The 24,856-nt window shown below is 45.2% G+C and overlaps 1 long non-coding RNA gene across 2 annotated transcripts; it reads left to right on the top strand.

The window, feature by feature from the left end:
- Positions 1 to 24,856, top strand: LOC140484483 (uncharacterized). Of its 2 annotated transcripts, none has more exons than XR_011962177.1 (3): positions 1 to 62; positions 8,280 to 8,386; positions 24,698 to 24,856. It is a non-coding gene; the product is annotated as an uncharacterized lncRNA (long non-coding RNA). The 2 variants fall into 2 exon arrangements; XR_011962178.1 differs by lacking the exon at positions 1 to 62 and adding an exon at positions 1,583 to 1,689.

Below are 24,856 nucleotides of genomic sequence, written 5' to 3'. Positions count from 1 at the left end.
CTCGCGCGTGGTGGAGAGTCGCTGTAATGGACGGTCAGGAAGTTATGGAGCAAAAGGATACGGTAAGGAAAGAAATAAATAAACAAAGGGAAACGGGAGAAAAACTGTGTTGCCATGAGCGGAGAGGTTTTACAAACAAATTGTGCACGTCGGAAAACACAAATTTGAACGTCCCAGTCCCGTGTTTGGAGTAAACGGGGAATTGCCTCAGCGCGGTTGCAGGCCTGAGTGAGCGCCGACATCTTTATTCGGGGCAACGATTCACTAGTCACGTGCGCGGCCGCCATCTTTGTAGGGGGCAAGGTGCAGCCATGCGCATGTGCAGCCTTTCTCTGGTACAGAGTCATTGGGTAGGATTTACACAAAGCACATTCAAACTCAGAGAAATGGATGTTAATTTCTGGATTTGTTTCGTCATTCATTCTTCAGGATTCCTGAAGAAGGGCTCATGCCCGAAATGTCGATTATCCTGATCTTTGTATGTTGCCTGACCTGCTGTGCTTTTCCAGCAACACGTTTTTCAGCCCAGGACTTATACACTGAATGGCAAGGCCCAGGAGGCGCTTGCGGAACAAAGAGACCTTGGACTGCAGGTTCATAGTCCTTGCAAGGCAAGTTGCAGTTAGATAGGATGGTGAAGAAGGTGGAGCATTGGCTAGAGCATTGAATATAGGATGTGGGAGGTCATGTTGCTGTACAGGACATTTGTTAGGCCACTTTTGGAATATTGTGTGTAATTCTGGCCTGCCGTCTATCAGAAGGGTGCTGTGAAACTTGAAAGGTTTCAAAAAAGACTTAGAAGGATGTTGTTAGGGTTGGAGGATTTGAGCTGCAGGATGAGGCATAAAAGGCTGGGGCTGTTTTCCCTGGAGTGCCATAGGCTGAGTGGTGATGTTATGGAGGTTTATACAATCATGAGGAGCATGAACAGGGTAAATGAACAAGGTGTTTTCCTTGGAGTAGTAATGTCCAAAAGTAGAGGACATTGCTTTAGGGTGAACGGGGCAAAAATTCAAAGGGGGCTAAAGGGCAACTCTTTCATGCAGTGGGTGGAATGAGCTGCCAGAGGAAGTGGTGGAGGCTAGTACAATTAAAACTTGTTGAAGGCATCTAAATAGACACATGATATGATTGGGAAGCGTTTACAGGGATATGGGCCAAGTGCTGGCAAATGGGAATAGATTAGGTTCGGATACCTGGTTGGCATTGATGACTTGAACCGAAGGGTCTGTGTCGGTGCTATACATCTCGATGACTGTAGGATCATTACAGCTTATACAGCTCTGCTTCATCTCTGGGCTCCCTTATGACCACTTTGTCAATATGTAGCTTGCTCAGTATCAAACAATGGGTGTATTTTTGGTCAGTTTAGTATTTTACGATTACTTTTACAGACATTTTTGTAAGTTAATTTTTCTCTGCCGCCCAGTCCCTGAGCATGAGCTGCTTATTAATTTTTTTCTGGAAAATCTTTGACAGTCAAGAATTCATTTTTCCAATAAGCAAGTGTATTTTCCTTCCATTTCTGACGATCACATTCTGCACCATTTTCATTCCCTGTAATCTGTTTTGCATTCCCTGAACATAGGTACCAGTGATTAATGCCAAATCCCTGTTGCCTGTGGAGAGGGTGATGTTTGACTTTCTTGTACAGCTGCAGTGGTGAAGGTGCTCCCACAATGTGGTTAGGTAAGAGACATTACAGATTATTCAATACAGCAATAGTGATGATTTGAAGGTAATGTCCAAATCAAGAACAGTTTGTAGTTTTATCATCATGCTTATAATTTCACAAAAATATTATTGGGAACTTTAGACATAAGGTCAGAGACTGATGATATAAGGTCTGGTGACCAAAAGTATTGCCAAATAAGCAGACTTTGAGGAATGTCTTAAAAGGGGAAAACAGACCTGTGAGGTTTTGGCTGCGAATTTCAAAAAACGTTGCTTTGGCAACTGTAAAAGCAGCCACACAGGTGAAGTAATGAATTAACAGATCATTGGGAGTCTCGAACAGAATGGTTTGTCGAGGTCTTCAAGGATGTGTGATGTGGTGAGCTCGGGATGATCACAACCAGGAATTAAATCAAGGGTGAGAATTTTAAATTGAGGGATATGGACCGGATGCTGGCAGGTGAGACTAGATTGAGTTGGATTATCTGGTTGGCATGGATGGGTTGGATTGAAGGGTCCGTTTCCATGCTGTACATCTCTGTGGTTCTATGTTGTTGATTATGAATAGGAGCCTTTTGATGGATCAACAAGTTTTGGTACGAGGGAGTACTTGGGCAACAGAGATTTAATTTTTCTTAAGATTACAGGGAGATTAAATGTGGGAAGCTGGCTAGGAGTATGTTTGGATATTGAAGTCTGGAGATAACACAAGGTAGATGAGAGTATATGAGCTGAGACAAGGGTAGACACAGCTAGAAATAGTAGTCTTGGAGTGGGACTGGGCTGTCACCCTCCCCTCACCTCTGGGATTCAGCTGGTGGCCAGATTGTGAATCAGGGCGGGAACACAATTGGGAGCTGAGTGGCCCTGGTGGAGCCTAAAATGAGTGTCACTCGGCTGCCTGTTGCTGAGCAGCTGCTGCTTGGTAGCCCTGTTTATTTATTTTTATTTTCTTTTATTTTTCTTTTAGTGCTTATTTTTTCCCCTGGGTAGCCCTGTTTATAACATCTTCCATCACTTTACTGCTGATCGAGTGTGGACTGATAGATGGAACTTGCCTGGGTTGGATTGCCCTGTGTTTTTGTGTTGAACATCCCTGGGCAATGTTCCACATTGTCGGTAGATGCCAGTGCTGGAGTGGTACTTGGCTTGGTGGGTGGCAAGTTCTGGAGCACAAACCATCAGTATTATTGCCAGAATATTGGCAGGGCCCGTAGCCTTTGCACTACTTAACCATTTCTTGATGTTATTCAAACTGAATCAAACTGGCTTAAAACTCGCATCTATGATGTTGGAAACCACTGGAGAAGGCTAAGATGGATCATCCCACTTTGCACTTCTGGCTGCAGATTGCAGCAAATACTGTTGTCTTATCTGGTGCATGGGTATGTGAGACCCCTCCATCGGTAAGGGTGGGGATATCTGTGATGCTTCCTCCAGTGAGTTGTTTAATTGCCCATCACCGTTCACAACTGGGTGTGGCAGAATTGCAGAGCTCCGATCTGTTCCATTGGTTGTGGGATCGTTTAGCTCTGTTGCTTGCTGCTGATGCTGTTTGACATGAAATAGCTTCAGGAAATGGTTTAAGTAGACTCCAAAGAGATTAAACAAATATATCACAGACAAAAGATGAACTGGACCAGAGAATAGGACCCCTTAAAGATTAACAAGGCTGTCTATGGAACCACAGGGGGTGGGAAAGATGTGCAAATATTTCACGTCCTTTTTACTGGAGAAATATATGGAAGCTCGAGAGTTTGGAGAAATAAACAGAGAGAACTTGAAAAGTATCCATGTTACAGTGGAGTTGTTACTGGATGTCTTGAATCGCATCAAGGTGGATAAAGCCCTAGGACCTGATCAAATGTATCCCGGAACTTTCTGGAAATCTAGGGAAGTGATTGTTGGGCCTCTCCTGAGGTATTTGTATCATTGATAGTGACAGGTGAGGTGCCATTATTTAAAAAAGGTGATAAGGAGAGGCCATGGAACAAGAGAACAGTGAGCCTGAAGTCAGTGGCAGGCAAGTTGTTGGAAGGGATTCTGAGGGACAGGATATCCATCTAATTGGAAAAGTAAGGAATAATCATTGACTGTTGTCAATGTGGAGCTGAAAATGTGTTGCTGGAAAAGTGCAGCAGGTCAGGCAGCATCCAAAGAACAGGAGAATCGACGTTTCGGGCATCAGCCATTCTCAAAACGTCGATTCTCCTGTTCCTTGGATGCTGCCTGACCTGCGCTTTTCCAACAACACATTTTCAGCTCTGATCTCCAGCATCTGCAGTTCTCACTTTCTCCTGTTGTCAATGTGGCTTTGTACGTGCACAATTGTCTCACTAACTTGACTGAATGTTTTGAAGTGACAAAGAAAATTGATTAAACCAGGCTGTGAACGTTGTTTACATGGACATTCAACAAGGTTGTACAAAGCAGACTGGTTAGCAAGGTTACATAACATGTAATGAAGGGAGAACAAGCCATTTGGGTACAAAACTGGCTTGATGGTAGGAGACAGAGGGTGATGATGGAGATTTGCTTTGTGGACTGGAGGACTGTGAGCAGCATTGTGCTACAAGGATCGATTATTGCGTCCTTAAATAAATGACCTGGATGTGAATATGAGGTATGGTTAGTAGCTTTATTCAAGACACCAAAATTGGAGGTGTAGTGGACAGTGAAGAAGGTTAGTTCAGAATACAACAGGATCTTGATCAGATGGGCCAGTGGAGCAAGGAATGACAGATAGAGTTCAATTTAGATAAATGTTAGCTGTTGGATTTTGGATAGGCAAATCAGACCAGGACTTATACACTTACTGGTAAGGTCCTAGGGAGTGTTGCTGAGCAAAGAGACCTTGGAGTGCATGTTCATAGTTCCTTGAAAGTAGAGTCACAGGTAGGTAAGGGAGTGAATGCAGCGTTTGTTATGCTCTCCGTCATGTTGTGGCTGTACAGGACATTGATTAAGGCTCTTCTGGAATTCTGTTTTCAGTTCCAATCTCCCTGTTCCAGGAATGATATTGTGAAACTTGAAACATTTCAGAAAATGTTTGCAAGGACTTTGCCAGAGTTGGACAGTTTGAGGGCAGTGCATGTTTGGAGTGAGCTGCCAAGGGAAGGGGTGGAGGCTAGTACAATTACAACATTTAAAAGACATTGATGAAGCCACTTCTCGTATTCTGTTTTCAGTTTGAATTTCCCTGTTCAGGGAAGGATGTTGTGAAACGTGAAAAGGTTCGGACAAGATTTATAAAAACGTTGCCAGGTTTGGAGGATTTGGGCTACAGGGAGAGGCTGAATAGGCTGGGGTTAATTTCCCTGGAGAGTCCAAGTCTGAGAGGTGACTTCATGGAGATTTATAAAATCACGAGGGGCATGGATAAGGTGAGCAGACGGGGTTCTTTTTCCTGAGGTTAGACGGGTCCAAAACTAGAGCACATGGTTGAGAGGGCAACGATTTAAAAGGAATCTAAGGGCAATGTTTTCAAGCTGAGTGTGTTGTGTGTATGGAATGAGTTGCCAGATGAAGTAGTGGAGGCTGATAAAATCACAACATTTAAAAGGCATCCAATTGGGTACGTGAACAGTAAGGGTTTTGATGGATACAGGCCAATAGCTGGCAAATGGGACTCCAGTAGTTTAGGATTCCTGGTTGGCATGGATGAATTGGACCGAAGTTCTGTTTCTGTGCTGCATATGTCTATGATGTTAATAAACTAAGATGCATTCCTCTTTTGTGGAGAGCAAGCTGCAGCACCGATAATTGTCCTTGGAGCTGAGAAGGTGCACCAGTGTTTTTGACCTGGTGTAGATTTGGTTCCAAGGTCTTGAATTTGCGGAGAGAGAGGAATTGTTAACAGTGTCATAACTTTTAGTAACTACTTTCAAGTAATTGGCAGATAATACAAAGTGAAAATGTGAACATTATTGTACTCAGTAAGTTCTGAGCATCTGGAACAGTCTGAACGACACAGATTCAGCAGGTATTCTGAAAGAGATTTGGAATTTTAATTTTTAAGGAAAGATTTGGGGGGCTGTGGGCAAATAGGAGGGGATTTGGGACAGATTTGCAGCATCTCCAGAGGGAGAGTACAGCCCCGATAGGCTGAATAGCCCCCAGGCCCTGTGCTCTGTGATACTGCCCCATTCACTGTGAATGATGAAGCTCATCCCAGGGCAGAGAGAGGGATTAGCCCTCCACTCTCCTCACAATGGGGCCTGGCTGATTGACGGCAGCTCCAGACCAATGGGAGGAGAGTCTGTGTGATCCTGCAGCCAATGGGAGTGAGTGAGGGGTGTGGCCAGCAAGATGACACCTGTCCATGAGCTGTGCAGGTGCAGTGTCACTGTTTGGGGTTGGGAGAGACAGCAGAGACTGGGACAGAGACTGTGGGACCTGAATTATAAACTCCCGGTAAATTAGAACCAGAAGAACTGCGGAAGATGTAAATCAGAAACAACAACCAGGAGGTTCTGGAAAAGCTCAGCAGGTCTGGTAGGATCTGTGATGAGAAATCAGAGTTAAAGTTTCAGACCCAGTGTCCCTTCCTCAGAACTGACACTGAGAGAAAAAAATGTTGGTTGATATGCAGAAGGTAGGGTTTAGGGGAGGATGTAAGGAGTAAAGGATAGGTGGGGATAGAGCGAGAAGAAGGGTTGGATAAAGGAGTGGATACGATCTGGCTGGGGGAGGGCGACTAGCTGTTAATGGAGACTGTTAGTGTCTAACCATCGGTAGTGTGTAATGACAGGCTGTGAGAACAAGGCCTGGTGTGTGGGATAGCGGGGGGCTAGGACATGGGGTTGTTAAATTATGGTTAGCCACTAACTGTCTCCGTTGTCAGCTGTTCTCCACAGACATCACTCCATGATTGGAGCTGCAGAGGACAGCTGCAGATGGGCGGCATGGTGACACAGTGGTTAGCACTGCCGCCTCTCAGCGCCAGAGACCCGGGTTCTATTCCCACCTCAGGCAACTGTCTGTGTGAAATTTGCACGTTCTCCCAGTGTCTGCGTGGGTTTTCTCCGGGTGCTCCAGTTTCCTCCCACAGTCCAAAAATGTACAGGTTAGGTGAATTGGCCATGCTAAATTGCCCATAGTGTTAGAGGTAGGGGAATGGGTCTGGGTGGGTTGCTCTTTAGACGGTTTGTCTGATCTAAACACCTCTTCAATATCCTTCCCAACCCCCTCTGTACTCCTCAAAGATGTATCTTAAAGTTGTTCTCTTTAATCAATGTTTCCAGCATTCGTGAAGCACTTTAGGAGAATTGTCAGTTTGAAAGGCTCCATACAATGCAGGTCGTTGTTGTTAATGTCCGACATTAGGAGAAACATGAATGAACACTCTCTTATACCTGATGAACAGCAGCAAAAGCAGGAAGCACTGAGCATGCTCCAGCCCACAAGGGGCCTCTGGTGATTGATCTCAGTGCAGGACCAATAAGAGGATGGGGACGTGGCAGGAAGACAAGGTAGAGTCGGTTGGTCTGAGTGAATGAGGGGCGTGGCTACACTCAACCACGTGATAAGCTTCTGGATTAGTGGTGCTGGAAGAGCACAGCAGTTCAGGCAGCATCCAAGGAGCAGCGAAATCGACGTTTCGGGCAAAAGCCCTTCATCAGGAATAAAGTGATACCATGTGATAAGCTTCACTGGCAGCACTGTGATGTTGTGACCAAGGCATTGGAAATTGGTGAAGGTGCAGGGTATGGTTAAGGAAAGACATATTGACCAGGAAGAGAAGGAAATTTTAATGGAATGGGCTGAGATGTTTTACAGAACCAAGTGCACATTGGAAAACACAAATTTGAAAATCCCAGGCCCATGTTTGTGGCAAACGGGAAAATGCTTCAAATGGTGAAAGGTGTGAGTGATCGCCGCCATCTTTATTGGGGGCAGTGATCCGTGGGACACATGTGTGGCTGCCAACTTTGAGAGGGGCAAGCTGTAGGGGGACGCATGCGCAGCCTTCCTTGGCAGGGAGTGATAGGGCAGGATTTACACAGTGTCAGAGTCAGGATGTTTTCAATGTCAAAGAGTGTGATGCTAGAAAAGCACAGCAGGTCAGGCAGCTGCCGATCGGTGGGAAGGAAGATGGAAACGTAGGACAGGTCAAAAGGGCAGTGCCGAGTTGGAAGGCTGGATCTGGGATAAGGTGGGTGGAGTGGAAATGAGGAAACTGGTGAAATCCACATTGATCCCATGTGATTGGAGGATCTGAACACAGATGATGAGGCGTTCTTCCTCCAGGCATCAGATGCCTGGGATTTGGCGGTGGAGGTGGTCCAGGACCTGCATATCTTTGTTGGAGCGGGAAGGGGAGTTAAAGTCTTTGGACACAGGCTGTTTGGCTTGTTTAGTGTTTTACTGTTACTTTCACAGACCTTTTGTAAGTTAATTTTCCTCTGCTGCCCAACCCCTGACAATGTGCTGCTCTCTCAACGGACTAAATTTTCCACAGTATCTTTGACAGTGAATAATTCTTTTTTTCAACAAAAGAGTGCATTTTCCTTCCATTTCTGACCATCAAATTCTGCAACATTCTCACTTCCTGTAATGCATTTAGCACTCCCTGAAATATCAACTATGTGTTTCTCTCTCCACAGACACCAGTGATTAATGCCAGAGTCCCATTGCCTGTGGAGAGGGTGATGTTTGACTTCCTTGTACAGCTGCACTTGGTGTGGTGAAGGTGCTCCCACAATGTTCTTGGGTAAGAGATGTTACAGATTATTCACTCAGCGACAATGAAGAGTTGACAATGTGTGTGCAAATTAACAACAGTTTGTATTTTTATCATTTTTATAATTTCACAGAAATTGAGAATTTCTGACATAAGGCCACAGATGGGGATATTAGGTCAGGTGATCAAAAGTATTGCCAAATAAGCAGGTTTTCAGGAATACCTTAAAGGAGGAAAGCAAGTCTGAGAGGGTCAGGGTGCGAATTCCAGACTGTTGCCTTGGCAACTGTCAAAGCAGCCAGACAGGTGAAGCAATGAATAAATGCATCTTTGGGAGTCTGAAAGAAAATGAGTTGTCGAGGTCTCACAGGTTGGGTGGTGCAGGGAGACAGGGATGTTCACAGCCAGGAATTACATCAAGCGAGAGAATTTTAAATTGTTGCTTGTAAATAGGATCCTTTTGATGAATCAACAAGTTTTGGTACAAGTGAGCACTTGGGCAGTAGGGTTTTAGATATTCTTGAGATTACATGGAAGTTGAATGTGGGAGACTGGCCAGGAGTGTGTTTGGGTAACGAAGTTTGGAGATAACACAAGGCTGGACGAGTATTTCAGTAAATGAGCTGAGACTAGGGTGGAGTTGGGTGATGTCACTGATGTAGGAATAGTGCTTTTGGAGTCTGGCTCCTCCTCATCACTCCCCCTCACCAATTCACAAATATTGTTTGTTGTTCTGTCTGTCTTTTCTGGTTATGTCCTTCTCTCCAATTCTGCTAAGAACTAATATTTGACCTCAAGGTTGTTGGAAAATCCTGCTCCATCTCCACTCTCCCTTTCCTTTCTGAATTCCTCATATGTGGTGTTCATCCAGGATCTATCTTTGTCCCCTCCTGTATCTCACCTACACACTGCCAGGAGGTGACATCGTATTGGTTTCCCATGTACACTGACAATGCCCAGCTCTCTCTCCCCATCATCCCTCTCCATTGCTCCACTGTCACTCATTCATCAAACTGCTTACCACTCGGTTGGCTGCAATTTCCTCCAATGAAACACTGCAATGGTTAAACCCATTGCCTTCAGTTGCTATTCCAAATTCCTTTCCCTTACTGCTGAGCCCCTCCCGCTCACTGGGAAATGCCTGAGGCAGAACTACACTCTTCACAATATTGCTCTCATATTCTGACCCCAAGGTGATCTTCTGATCAGACATCTACACAATCGCAAACACCAGGAATTCCAATCTCTTAAATGTTGCTTTTCTCCTCCTCACCCCAGCTCCATTGCTGCTGAAACCCCTTACCCATGTCTGTGTTTCATTAAAGTTGACAAGTCTAAAACAGAACCCTGGATTCTGCAACTGACCCAGAGTCTGGTTCCAGGTTCCCTCTTGATGGGACACATCCTCTCAGTATTTACCCTGTCGTACCCCTTAATAAGCCAATATGTTTCAATAAGATCCCCTCTCATTCTCCCCCAAATCCAGTGAGTCGAGTCCCGACTTCTTCAGCCTTTTCTTATGAGAGTCCCTGCAAACCAGGGATCATCCCAGTCAATCTTCTCTAAATGCCTCCGATGAAGTGATGTCTTTCCTTAAATAAAGGGACCAAAACGTCTCTCATTACTCCATATGTGGTCTCACTCGCACTTTATAAAGTTGCTCTCAGGTATATACTCCAAACTCTTATACTGCAAATCCCTTCAAACAAGGAACGACGTTTCATCTCCCTTCCTGATGACCTGTTATAACTGTGTGCTGGCTTTCTGTGTTTCCTGCACAATTACCCCCTGGTCCCTTTTGTGTTGCAGCTTTCTACAGTTTCCACCATATAAATAGTCCTCTGTTCTTTTATTACCTCCTCCAAAATGAACAACTTCACATTATCCAGAGATGGCCATTCGTACAGTGATGTGCACTTCCTGGAGGAGAGTAGGGGGAGTTTGAATGATCCTGATGATTGCCTGCAGGAAGTGATGCAAATCCTCTTGGATCACATGGATCAGATGAAGTGGTGCTTAATGGTAATGAAGAATTTACAAGAGTCAGGATGTGTGATAGGTAGCAGTTTCAGGCCGGAAAACTGCAGATACAGTCAGGTAGATGGGTTACCTCTCGGAAAGGTAGGAGAGGGAGGTAGGTAGAGCATGAGTCTCCTGTGGAGAAAGTGAGGATTGCAGATGCTGGAGATCAGAGCTGAAAAATGTGTTGCTAGAAAAGCGCAGCAGGTCAGGCAGCATCCAAGGAGCAGGAGAATCGACATTTCGGGCATAAGAAGGGCTTATGCTCGAAACGTCGATTCTCCTGCTCCTTTCGTGCTACCTGACCTGCTGTGCTTTTCCAGCAACACATTTTTTCAGCCATGAGTCTCCTGTGGCTCTCCCCATCTCAAACAAGTTTACTGTTTTGGATAATGTAGGTTGTCATAGACTTTCAGGGAATGTTGCACTGACAGCCAAGTTACTGGTACTGAGATTGGCTCCACTATAATGAGAGGTAGATCAGATTCCAAACGCTCAAGGCTGATAAGGGACTTTCTAGTCGGTCACAGACTGCTATTTCTGCAGCTGACAGTGAGACATCAGAATGGGGTGGTACCTCCCTGGTGCCAGGGTCAAGGATATTTCGGACAGGTAGCAGAATATTATCAAAGGAAAGAATGACCAGTGGGAGGTCATTGTACATTGGTACCAATGACACAAGAAGGGGAAAAGATAAAGTCCTGATTAGAGAATGTAGCAAATTAGCCTGGAATATAATATACCAGGTCCTCGGTCATAATATGTGGACTACTCCAGGTGCTACATGCTCGTGAGAGTAGAAATAGCAGGATGGAGGAGATTAATGATTGGCTAAGGAGCTGGTGTAGGGCAGAAGGATTCACATCTTTTGATTCTCCTCTTGAGTAGAGTTGATGTGCATAAGAAGGATGGATTCTACCTGAATTGGAAGGTGTCTGATATCCAGGCACGGAGATTTGCTCATGCTACTCAGGAGTCATTAAACCAGTGAGGGAGTGTGGGTAAACCCAAAGAGATAGTGAGAAAAGAGGTAAGTCTGAGGCTGGTACAGTTCAGAAGTCAGACAGTCAAGGCAGGCAAGGGCAAGGCACAGAACCAGGTAGAACTGACAAGTTACACTACATTTACTTCAATACAAGAGGCCTGACAGGGAATGCAGATGGGCTCAGGGTATGGTTTTGAATGTGGCACTGGGATATCATGAGTATTACACAAACGTTGCTCAGAGATGGGTAGGACTGGCAGCGTAATGTTCCAGGGTATCGATACATGAGGAAGGATAGAAAGGGGGACATGAGAGGAGGTGGAGTGGCCTTTTTGATTAGGGGTAGCATTATCGTTGTACTGAGGGAGGATATTCTGAGATTACGTCCAGCGAAGTTATTTAGGTTGACCGGGGAAATAAGAAAGGGATGATCACCTTGTTGTTATTACCTGCGTGGGTTTCGTCTGTTTGCTGTGGTTTCCCACCACTATCTAAAGATATGCAGGTTGGGTGGATATTCCAGGCTGAATTGTCCATATTGTTCAGGGATGTGCAGGTGATTAGCCATGGGAAATGCAGTGTTACAGGCTTAAGGTAGGAGGCTTTGAGGGTCAGTGTGGATGTGATGGGCCGAATGGCCTGCTTCCACACTCTCAGGATTCTCTGATAATTCTACTCGTTTTAAAATACTTACAGAAAATAATAAACCAGATCTAAACGGTGTTCTAAATTGGACAAAGGTGAATTTTGACGGTACAAGGCGAGAGCTTTCAATATTTATTTGCTATTCCCAGGTATAGGGACAGCTGGAAAGTGGGAACATAAGAACAGAAGGAAGAGGAGCAGGAGTAGGCTACCTGGCCCCTCAAGCCTGCTCTGCCATTCAATAAGGTCAGGGCTGATCTTTTCATGTACTCAGCTCCACTTTCCTGTTCTCTCACCATAACCCTTAACTCCTTTCCTGTTCATAAATCTACCTTTTGACCTAACGATAGTCAAGTTGATAACGTCATCTGCTGCACTCAGCAGCAAATTCCACAGATTCATAGATTTATCTAAAGAAGTCCGTCCTGAACTCAGTCCTAAATCTGATATCCCCTTATTTTGACTCTCTGCTCCCTAGATTGCTCCGTCCCCAGTGGAAATCACCTCCCTGCTTCTCGTTTATCTACTCCCTTCATAATTGCAATTTTTTTCCGATCCAACCCCCAAACTTCAAAATTCCAATGAGTGTAGAACTAGTTTTCTCAATCTCTCCGCATACGCCAACCCTCTGAAATCCTGACTCAAACTCGTGATCCTCCACTGCACCCTCTCCAGTGCCAGTACATCCTTCCTGAAGTAAGGAGACCAAACCTGTACACAGTACTCCAGGTGTGGCCTCCCCAGCACCCTGTACAGCTGCAGCATAACCATCCCTCTAGCAATGAAGAACAATATTCCCTTCACTGTCTTCTTTACCTGCTGCACCTGTAAACCAACTTCCTGTGATTCATACACAAGGAAACCCAGCTCTCTCTGTACAGCAGCCTGCTGCAAGTTCTCACCATTTCATCAGTTAGCTGTTAGTCCGACCAAAATGGATGACCTCACATTTCCCAACATTGTCCTCCATCTGTTCGACCCTTACCCACTCACTTAACCTATCCTTATCCCTCTGCAGACTTACATTGGCCTCAGCACACATTGCTCTACCACTCAGCTTAGTGTTGTCTACCTTTCATGAATCGATGCTGTGTCTGCTCTGAGACAATTTCTATCTAGATAGCTCACTATTTCTTCCTTGAGAGATCGAGCATTTCCCCCACTACAGAAGTTATGCTAACAGGTCCATTTTAAAATATTGGCATCACATTTGCAGCTATCTAATCTGTCAGAACCGTTCCAGAGTCTAGCACATTTTAATGAATTATCACGAGTGCGTTTGCTATTTAGCCTCTGCCATCTGTTACAGTCCACTGGGCTGCACTCCATCACAGCCAGACGACCCATCCACCTTTAGGCTGTTATCTTTCCCAACACCACCTCTTTACTGAGAATGATTGCTTCTCTGTCCTCATCTGCCATTGCATCCATAGGCCTGCAACAACGAGTGTACACTGACAGTATGTTCCTGTTAAGGCCAAGGCTGGGAGGTGTAAGGAATGCTGCCTGTCGAGAGAAATTGAGGGCCTGGTCAAGAAAATGAAGGAGGGATATGGCAGGTACAGACAGCTGGGTTTGCGTGAATCCCTCCAGGAGTAAAAGGGAAGTAGGAGTATAGTCGGGGGAAACCATGATGAACAAAAGGGGACATGAGATAGCTTTGGGAAATAGGTTTAAGGGAGAACCCAAAGGGATTCGACAAATACACCTCGGACAAAAGAGTAACCAGGCAGAGATGAGGGACCCTCAAAGATCAGCAAGGCTGTCTGTGGAACCATCGGAGGTGGGAGGATTTCATGTCAGCTTTTACTTAGAGGATGTGGAAGTGAGACAGTTTGGAAACATAAATAGTGATAACTTGACAAGTGTCCATATTACAGAGAATGAGGTACTGGATATCTTATAATACATAAAGCTGAATAAATCCCTGGGACCTGATCAGGTGTGTCCCAGAACTTTGTGGGAAGTTAGGGAAGTGATTGCCGGTCCCCTCGCTGAGATATTTGTATCACCAATAGCCACAGGTCAGGTGCTGTAAGACGGGCGCCATTATTTGAGAAAGGTGATGAGGAAAGTCCAGGGAACAATACACCAGTGAGCCTAAAGACAGGCAAGTTGTTGGAAGGGCTTCTCACAGACAGGATTTGGATGTAATTGGAAAGGCAAGAAATAATTAGGTATAGTCAGCATGGCTTTGTGCATGGAAATCACTAACTTGGTCTTCAGAAAGATGTTCAACAGGTTCAACATAACAGACTGGTTAACAAATTATACAAAATTGGCTGGAAAATTGGAGACAGAGGATAGTGGTGAAGGGTTGCTTTTCGGACTGGAGGCCTGTGATGAGCAATATGGTGTAAGGATTGATGTTGGGTCCACATCTTTTCATCATTTATATCAATGATTTCTATATGAATTTAAGAGGTATGATTAGTGACTTTACACAGACACCAGAATTGGAGATGCAGTGGGCAGGGAAGAAAGTTACCTCAGAGTACAATGAGACTTCAATCAACTGGGCTGAGGAGTGGCAGATGGAGTGGAATTCAGATAAATGTGAGGTGCTGCATTTTGGAAAAACAAATCAGGGCAGGACTTAGACATTTAATGGGAAGGGCCTGGGGAGTGTTGCTGAACAAAGAGACATTGAGGTACAGGTTTATAGTTCTTTGAAAGTGGAATAGGCAGGGTGGTGAAGAAGGCATTTGGTTAACTTGCCTTTATTGGTCTGTGCATTATGTATAGGAGTTGCGACATTATTTTGCAGCTGTACAGGACATTGATTCAGCCATTTCTGGAATTCTGCTTTCAGTCCTGGTCTCCCTGCTATCGGAATGATATTATAAAGCTTGAAAGGATTCAGAAAAGATGTGCAAATATGTTTCCAGGGTTGAGGGTTTGACCATACAGAGAGGCTGAATAGGCTCGGGCTGTTTTCACTGGAGCATCGGATGCTGAGAGGTGACCTTCGAGGTTGATAAATCGTGAAGGACATGGTTAGGGTGAACAGCCAGGGTCTTATTCCCAGGTTAGGGGAGTCCAAAACCAGATAGCACAGACGTGAGGTGTGAGGGAAAAGATAGAAAGGCGATCTAAAGAGCAATGTTTTCAAGCTGAATGGAATGAGCTGCCTGAGGAAGTGTGGAGGCTGGTACGATTACATTTAAAAGGCATCTGATTGGGTACGTGTTTAGGAAACTTAGAAGGATACGGGCAAAGTGTTGGCAAATGGGACAAGATTAATTTAGGATATCTGGGCGGCATTCACGAGTTGGACCGAAGTGTCTGTTTCTGTGCTGTGCATTTATATGACACTAATAAATTAAAATTAAGATAGATTTCTCTTTTATGGAGAGTTAGCAAAAGACCTGACAATTCTCCTTGGAGCTGAAAAGGTTAAGCAGTGATTTCAACCAGAAACAGATTTGTTTCCAGGATATTTAATTTACAGAGACACTGAGAGAAATTATTGTCACAATTTTTAGTAACTACTTTCAGGTAATTGGCAAATAATGCAGGTTAAAAATGTGAAGGTTATTTTACTCAGTAGGTTCTGAGCATCTGGAACAGTTTGAACCACAGCTGGATGCAGCTTTTGTTATTGTCAAATCAGATTTGGAATTTAACTATTTGAGGATAAATGTGGAGGGCTACTGGTAAATGGGAGTGGAGTAAGGGCAGATTGGCAGAATCTCCAGAGGAAGAAAGTACAGCCCCAATGGGCTGAATAGCCCCCAGCCCCTGTGCTCTGTGATACTGCCCCATTCACTGAATGATGAAGCTCATCCCAGGGCAGAGCCACAGTCATGTACAGCAAAGAAACAGACCCTTTCGTCAAACTCGTCCACACCGACCAGATATCCCAAACTAATCTAGTCCTATATGACAGCAGTTGGCCCATATCACTCTACGCCCTTCCTATTCATATACCCATCCAGCTGCCTTTCAAATGGTGGAACTATACCAGCTGTCACCACTTCCCTGACAGTAGATTCCATACACGCACATGAAAAAAGTTGCCCCTTGTGTCTCTTTTACATCATTCTCCTCTCACCTTAAACTTATGCCCCCTCGTTCTGGACTTCCTAACCCCAGGGAAAAGGCCTTGTCTCTGTATCCCATCCACGCCCCTCATGATTTTATAAACCTCTGAGGTCACCCCTCAGCCTCCTCCCACTCAAGTCACAATGGGACCTGGCTGATTGATGGCAGCTTCAGACCAATAGGGGAGTTGGTGTAATCCTCCTGCCAATGGGAGTGAATGAGGGGTGTGGCCAGCAGGCCAACACGTGACCATGAGCTGTGCAGGTGCAATGTCACTGTGAGGGGGGACCCAGTGAGTGTGAAGGGAGTGGGAGAGACAGCAGAGACTGGGAGAGAAATTGAGTTTGTGTATGAGGTGGGTTGATAAACACACGATGTCGGCTACTAGACCTGAATTACAAACTCCCTGTAAAGGAAAACCAAAGGAATTGCGGATGCTGTAAATCAGAAACAACAACCAGAAGATCCTGAAAATGCTCAGCAGGTCTGGCAGCATCTGTGAAGAGAAGTCAAAGTTAACATTTCTGATCCAATCACCCTTCGTCAGAACTGATGTTCCTGAGAAACAATGTCGGTTTATATTGCAGAAGGTAGGGGTTAAGATGTAAATGATGGGTGGTGATCGATTCCAAAGAACGCGATGGGAGCAGTTGGACAAAGGAGTGGATAACGATCTGGCTGGGGGAGGGTGAATAGCTGTTTATGGAGACTGTTAGTGACTAACCATAGGTAGTTGTAATTGCAGGTGATGTAATAACAGGGCCTGGTCTATGGGATGGGGGCTAGGACACTAGTAAGTAGGAGACTTAGGACTTAAAATTATGGAATCCAATATTGAGACCAGAGGGCTGAAGGGTCCCCAGGTACAAGATGAGGTGATGTTCTTCCAGCTTGTGTTAAAGTGTGGCGCTGGATGTGCACAGCAGGTCAGGCAGTATGCAAGGGGCAGGCAAATTGACATATTGGGCCTAAGCACTTCTTCAGGAATGTGAGGGTGGGTAAGAGAACAGATAATAGGATGGGTGTGTAGGGCTGGTGGGAAGGTAGTTTGGGAAGGCGATAGGAAAATGCAGGTGGGGTTAATGGTGAGAGGATGGAGTGGATAATTGGGAAGGAAGATGGACAAGTGGGACAGTTTGAGGGCGATGCTGAGTTGGAGGATTGGATCTGAGATAAGGTCGGGGAGAGGAGATGAGTAAATGTTGCCATGTTGTTGAAGGGTCGCTCCATCCCATCTATTATTTACTCTTTTACCTCTATCTCCTGCAGTCCAAAGATGTGTAGGTTAGGTGAATTGGCCAAGCTAAATTTCCCGTCGTGTTCAGGGATGTGTAGGTGAGGTGCGTTGTTCAGGAGAAATTTAGAATAATAGAGTAGTGGAATGGGTCTGGGTGGGATACTCTTCAGAGGGTCAGTGTGGATTTGTTGGACCGAATGGCCTGTTTCCACACTAGGGAGTCTAATTTTCCCAGCTGCCATCGGTTCTGAGGAAGGGTCACTGGACCCGGAATGGCCCTTGGTGTGTGCAGGAGCTGGAAACTGGGAAGGGGGAGTGGCAACGGAAACCGGGAGAAAATGATTCAGTTTAGACTGGGAGGTTTTATTTACACGTCTGTACAGGATGTTAGTCCTGAATTAGAAACTGTTGGTCCCATGTTTACAGCAAATGGGAAAACGGCTGTGGTCCTCAGTCAGTGATAGGTCCTGGGTTATGGCCGCCATTTTTATTGGGGGCACGGTACAGCAAGGTGCATGGACATGTCCTCTTCCTGGGTGGGGGAGGGGTGATTTGAAGAGGAGCGTTTATACATGAGACACCGATCAGAGAAATGTTTGTCTTTCCAATTCATCCTGCACTGGCTGAGATTTGTTTTGTGAATTCTTTTTATGGGATATTAAATGAGAATAATTGAGGACAGGAAGTCAAAAAAGCAGATTTCTGCACTCAGCGGAGTCATCAGGATCTGGATATCATTAGCATTTTACTGTGGAAAGAGAAAGGGCTGTCTGTCTGTCTCTGGGAAAATATCTCCAATACTTTTGTGAAGCAACATGCAGAAAGATATTCAAATTTGTGGTTGAATCGCCCATGGGCGATTTGGCCTGAGTGGGAGCACAGATTTATCCAGATTATACCTAGTCTCTTTGCAGGAAGTGTCAGATTTAGTCCCAATCACTCACTTCATGATGTTAACCTGTAAACTCCTAATATTCAACTCCCTGCAAAATTCTCATTAAAATTCTTTGTGAACTCAAATTCCAGCACATTTTCAGGTGGAATGTTCCAGGTTCTGACAATTGTCTGTTCATCCAGAAACTGCTGAGGTCCATGTTGACTCTGGGGTTACAAAGGGCTGAGCTGAAAGATGAGGTGCTGTCCCTGAGCTCCCATTGAGATGCATTGGAACAGGACAGGAGGCTGAGGGCAGTGTAGGTGTGAGCAGACAATGAAAATGACAGGGCTGCACTGAGTGTTGCTTGACTCAATGAGTGCGTTTTGGAGTTGGGTGAAAACAGAGGGAAGTGAGACAGGGAGAAGTTGAAGCTGAAACTCTAGTTTAGTTCAGGCCATTGAGAAATTCACATGGTCCCAATGGGAACAGCCAGTTTGTAAGTGATACCTGCAGAGTATTTGTTAAGTTTTTAAAATATAACGTATCAGCTTAAATAAAGATTGGGGCTTTTGATATATAACGGAAATGTTTGAAGTGAAGGAAGGTTGTACGCTCTTTTAAATTCTCTTAATGGGAGTAATTAGCTGAATCTAGAGAGACGTTGTGACAGGAGTCCTCAGACCCGTGGGGTGCTCCTCTTGTACAATGTGGGAAAGAAGGGATACTTTCATTGTCCCTGACGGCTATGTGTGCAGGAAGTGGGCCCACCTACAGTTGCTGGGAAACTGCTTTTCAGACCTGGAGTTATGAGTGGACTCACTGTGGAGCATCTGAGAATGTTATGGACAGCACATTTAGTGAGTTTGTCACACTGCAAGGCAGAAAGGGAATGGGTGACCATCAAACCAAATAAAAGGCGCAGGAAGGCAGTGCAGGAATCTTCAGTGATCATCCACTTCTCAAAAAGATACTGAATCCTGCTTGGGATTCTGTTGGGGGTGAATGTGTGGAGTGGCTTCTCGGGAAATCAGCAACAGCCAGGTTCATGATACCACAGATACCTCTGCTGCACAGACCCGGAGGAAAGACAGTGGCAGGGCTATTGTGACAGGGGATTCAATAGTCAGGGGTACAGACAGGCACTTCTGTGGCCACAGCCATGAATCCAGGATGGTATGTTACCTCCCTCGTGCCAGGATCCGCGATTATCATGGAGCAGCTGCAGGACATTCTGGAGCTGGAGGGTAAAGCCAGTGGTTGTGGAACGCACCGATACCAATGACATCACTAAACAAAGGGATGAGGTCCTGAAAGCTGGAATTAGGGAGATCTGGGATACAGTAAAATGTAGCTCCTGAAATAAAATAATGTCAGACTTACTCACAGTGCCATGTGCGAGTGAGAGCAGGACTAAGAGGATAGATCAGCTGGATGTGTGACTGGCGAAATGGTGGACCAGAGAAGGGTTTAGATTCTTCAGGCACTTGGACCGTTTCTGGGTGGGTCCTGTACCAGCCTGACCGGTTACCCCTGGGCAGAGCTGGGAGAAATCTCCTGGTGGAGGCTTTTGCCAGTCCCATTGGTGCGGTTTTAACTAGTCTAACAGGGGGATGGGAACTAAAGTGTAGGCTTAGATGGGTCAGATTCAGGACAGGGAATGGGAGATAGAATATTAGTGATGTAGTTAGCGGCTCAGAAAGCCAAAGGAAAGGAGGATGAAATGAGGATTGAGTCCCTCTTCATCCATCAGTCCTGCCATCCCAGGAATTATAGTCAGCAAAATATGGAGCTGTACAGCTCTCTGACTCTAAGTGCTTGAGCAAAATGGGGGAAATCCACAATAAAAACAAAGTGCTGGAGATCCTCAGCAGGTCGGGCAGCATCCGAAATGGTGACAGAAGCAGGAAACATTGCAGCCTTAAAGTGTTGAGATGATCACACCAGGTACCACAATATCGGTTACACACTGAGTGCCAGAACATGGGACTAGAATTAATAGCTGCTTGATGACCAGCATGAATACGATGGGGCCGGAAAGTTGACGTTTCGGGTCAGGACTATTCATCAGGGCTGACAAAGGGTTCTGACCCAAAACATCAACCTTCCTGCTCCTGTGATGCAGCCTGACCTGCTGCACTTCCCCAGATCCACATTGTATGGACTCTGACTTCCAGCATCTGCAGCCCATAACTATCTCCACATCCCAGGACTCAGGCTGGTGACCCTCCGTTACTCTCTCAATAACCAGGAGAGCCTTCCTTGGGAAAGGGGAACAAAGGTATACACAGTACTCCAGGTGTGGTCTCACCAAGGCCCTTCCAGAAAGGGATCCCTGCTCCTGTACACAAATCCTCTCACTAGGAAGGTCACCCATCATTTACATTCTCCACTGCTTCCCACTCCTGCCTGCTTCCGAAAAGAGGGAATCGCAGAGAAACATGGAATCAATAGAGGTCAGAGTCTCTGGTATGAAACTGTTGAACACAATGCCCCCATCTTCTACAAACTGGCCATCAAGCGCACCTGCCTGGTGTGATAATCTAACCACTTCTTCAAGGCTGCAATGTTTCCTGCATCTGTCAGCATTTCAGATGCTGCCAGACCTGCTGAGGATCTCCAGCACTTTGTTTTCTCTGTTGTGCAGTCCTGAAAGGGGGGATTTGCAGTTGAGAAATTCAAATTGAACTTCATGTTCAGATCTGATCGTTACTTGATCTGTGCCGATCTGAATATCATTGGCCTTTTCATCTGGAAGGCAAGGTGTGCATTCTGTCCGTGGGCGAATATTTCAAATGTCAGTGTGATTGGGAAAAATGTACTGAGACAGTGAAGTCCATGTCAGCGTGGGGACTGTGGAGAGAGATTTCATTGGTTTTTGAAAGTCTAAAAAAATCATGGCACATTTCCCAGGAACAGTTAAGCCACTGGATTTTTATGAGGGCAATTAACCATGAAACCAGAAAGACAAAAGGATTCCTGCATCATGGAAGAAGCTATGAAAATGGGATTGTTGTAATGGAGTGAATTATCGATCATGGATTGTAATCCATTGGCGTTGTCCCGTCAGTTCCAGTGCCGTGGGGAAACTCTGGAAATATGATGAGTGCAGTGTAGGTTTCAGTTATTAAACTGGAAAAGGTGCTGAAGGATGATGCCAGGGCTCAGGGGTCTGAATTACAGGGAGAGGTTGGACAAGTGAGGGTTTTTTTGTTTCGAGCATAGGAAACCGAGGGGGAATATTTTATAGAAGTGTATAAGACCATGAGAGGCGTGGGGAAGGTGAATGCACTCAGTCTTTTTCCCAGCGAACCAAGGACTGGAGGGCATCAGTTTAAGGTTAGAGGAGAAAGAATAAAAGGGAAGTTGAGGGGCAACTGTTTAACACAGAGGGTGGTACGCATATGGAATGAGCTGCCAGTGGAAGTGGTTGAGGCGGGTACACTAACAACATGTAAAAGGCATTTGGACAAATACATGGATAGCAAAGCTTCAGAGGAAGATGAGCCAAGTGCAGGGAAATGGGGTCAGCGTGGATGGACATTCTGATCGGCATGGGCCATTTTGGGCCAAAGGGCCTGTCTCTGCTGTAGGATGCTATAACTAAGTGCATTTGCTATTTCTCCCACGAACTCTGTTGGTGTCATGGGATGTATTCCATCAGTGCAATGAGACTTGTGTACCTTTAACTCCATTAACTTACCCAGCTCTAACTCTTTCACGATAATGGTTATTATCTAGGTCCTCACCTTCCTCAGTCTCCTTATCAATTACTGGCATGTTCTTCGTATCCTCCATTGTGAAGACTGACTGCTGTGTACTCATCTTCCTGAACCTTGCTGGATAGGAATTACAAGGCACAGAACTCTGAGAGGTCTTCTTTGAGTATTTATTGATGAGACATGGTAGTTACCTGGGTATTTTACTTGCAAAACGCCTTTAGGCAGCATCAGGTCCGATGTACGGCTGCCATTCTTCAACTTTGTGATTTGTGACTTTGCATAGAGACTGTCTATCAGGATTATCTCCATGGCAACAACAGTTTAAAAAGTCTAGTGCAGTTCAACTCGGTGGTTAAACCACACACCCCTCCCCCACGCCCCTGTGGCACCCTCAAGTACCTGACAGGCACTTCAGTTTCAGTGGGGCTGTCTATTGGATGGTGATGTGGAGGAGCCGGGGTTGGGGTGGGGTGGGCAAAGTTAAAAACCACACAACACCAGGTTATAGTCCAATAGGTTTATTTGGAAGTACAAGCTTTTGGAGTGTGCTGTGATTTTTAATTTGATCAGGATTATCGCTCTGGTAACTGTTAAATGCTTCAACAATTAGAGAGGCCATGTGTTCCCCAAACAATCGGTTTCCCTCGAGCAGTGTAAACTGCTATTCTGGCCCTGGGCATTGCTACTCATCACTATTTATACCCAATCCCATCAAGGTTTCAGTTGACCTTTGAAGTTGTTCTAATCTCCTAATTTCTCCTTGGTCTTTGCCAATTTGTATGCCTTCTATTTCAATTTGATAGACTCCCTTATTTCCTTAGACACCCATGGCAGCTTACTCCTTTTCCTCCAGTCCTTCCTTTTCACTGATATATAAACTTTGGCTGAGCACTTCGAAAAATTGCTTTGATATTCCTCCACTGTCTGTCAACTGTCCCACCGTAAAGTCTTTGCTCCCAGTTTACATTAACAACTCCTGCCTCATCCTATTATAGTCTTCTTTGTTTAAGCACAGTATCTTGGGACTGGATTTAATCTCCCCGCTTTCCATCTGTGTTCTAAATTCAACCAGATTTATCACGTGTCTTTTGTCAGATTATGAGGTGAGGCGATGTTTCCTGGGTGTTTTGGTTTTCATTATCGGTAACCTTGGCTTTGGAATAAATTACAGAATAGATATTCACAACAGAGTATTCTGGACAGTGTGAATGTACCACAGTCTATAACCATAAATCACTGTTACCCCTCAGTTTAAAATTGCAAAATCATTATCTTCTACACACTTCCTCACTATCTCAGTTTTGAATGCTATTCCACTTGACTATCCTGCATTTTCCGAAAATCTCCTTTGGTGAAGGTGGTGAGTTTTGGATTCCGCTTTCCAGTTATTACCGTAAGAAGATAAGCCCTGGGCACAGGAGAGGCAATGCAGCCCTTTGAACCAGCTCAACCGTTTAATACCATGATGATTGAGCTCAGCTCGGTCTCAGCTGGATTTTCCCGCCTGCTTTCTCTCACCCTTCATCTCATTGCAAATTAAAAATCTGTATCTGTCCATTAAATTTGCTCATTGTCTTGGCATCCACTTTTGATTAGGGAATTCCACAGATTCACAACACATCGAGATAGGTATATTCTTCTTCATGAGAATAAAATAGAATCCCTGCAGTGCAGAAGCAGGGTATTCATCCATCGAGTCCACACCAATCCTATAATTCAGACTCACCCATTCCCAGTATTTCCCATGGTTAATGGCTAAACCTGCACATGCATGGACACTGTGGTTTAGCATAGCGAATCCACCTAACCTGCACATCTTTGGACTTTGGGAAGAAACTGGAACACCGAACAAAACCATGCAGCCACTGGGAGAACGTGTAAACTCCACATAGTCACCTAAGGCTTGAATCAAACCAGGGTCTCTGAAGATGTGAGGCACAGGTGCTAGCCACTGAGTCACCTCTGCCTAAAACTGCTTCCCCTTATTGACCCCTCCACCCCGCAATTGACTGAATCTATATTCCTTACGTCAGAAATTGGGTTGTCTAACCAGATGTCTCAGTAAAACCCAGTGACAAGCCATATGTCCTGTCTGTCTGAATGGGGATCCTATACAAAACACCCTTCCACCCCACATGTTTCATTTACTTTCCAGAGACAGGGCTCCAGTGACTACGTGGGGACTGCAACTCCCATTATTCCTGAGGCAGGAACCACAGGTGTGTGGGGAATCCCGGCACTGTATATGTACAGAATGTGGGCGGGTTTTGGAGCACATGTTTTGGGGTAATTAGGGGAAAGTATTTCACACTGTGATTGGCTAGAGGAGAATGTATCTGCTTGTAGTATTGATCAGTTGGGGGGGTCAAAGTGTCACGACACTCTCGTGGGACCACTTTCCATCCCCAATTCATTGTAATACTGGGAATAAACTAATGGGAAACAAGGAAGAATCTGACCCATTCTCCCAGACTGAAGGTTCCTCTTCTGTCCGGGATCTGCCACCTCCCTTTCTGTTTCCATCTGTTTCATTCTGCTGTTACATTATTGACTTGCAGCAACTGAAGGGAAAGGAAGTAAACCCAGAAAGGGTACAGAGTCAAACCAGGATGGGAAGTGGTGGCATGGATCTGTTTATCAGTAACTCCATGAGAATGAGGAGGGTGTACATTAGGGGCAGCAGAGTCAGAACGGTGGGAGAGAGTAAGTGGGCTGGAGGGTTACAACTTTGGGGGAAGAAAGGGGAAAAAGATATTCCAGAGAAACTAGAATAGTCTGTTCTGAATTTCTAATCTGTACATATTCCTTTATACAGCGTGCTAGATGGTGAAAATCTGCAGACTGAAATCTCAACATCATGTGCAGATCATGATAAAGTTAACCAGCATTTGAAGAACTAAAGATGGAGAATCACTCGGCCAAAATCCTGTAACACTCTCCCTCCCAGCATTGTCGGTCTCTGTTCGCCAAATGG

The sequence above is a fragment of the Chiloscyllium punctatum genome, chromosome 13 (genome assembly GCF_047496795.1).
Source record: "Chiloscyllium punctatum isolate Juve2018m chromosome 13, sChiPun1.3, whole genome shotgun sequence".
NCBI lineage: Eukaryota > Metazoa > Chordata > Chondrichthyes > Orectolobiformes > Hemiscylliidae > Chiloscyllium > Chiloscyllium punctatum.
The sequence above is the reverse complement of the archived record's forward strand: the minus strand, read 5'-3'. Positions and strand labels throughout refer to the sequence as shown.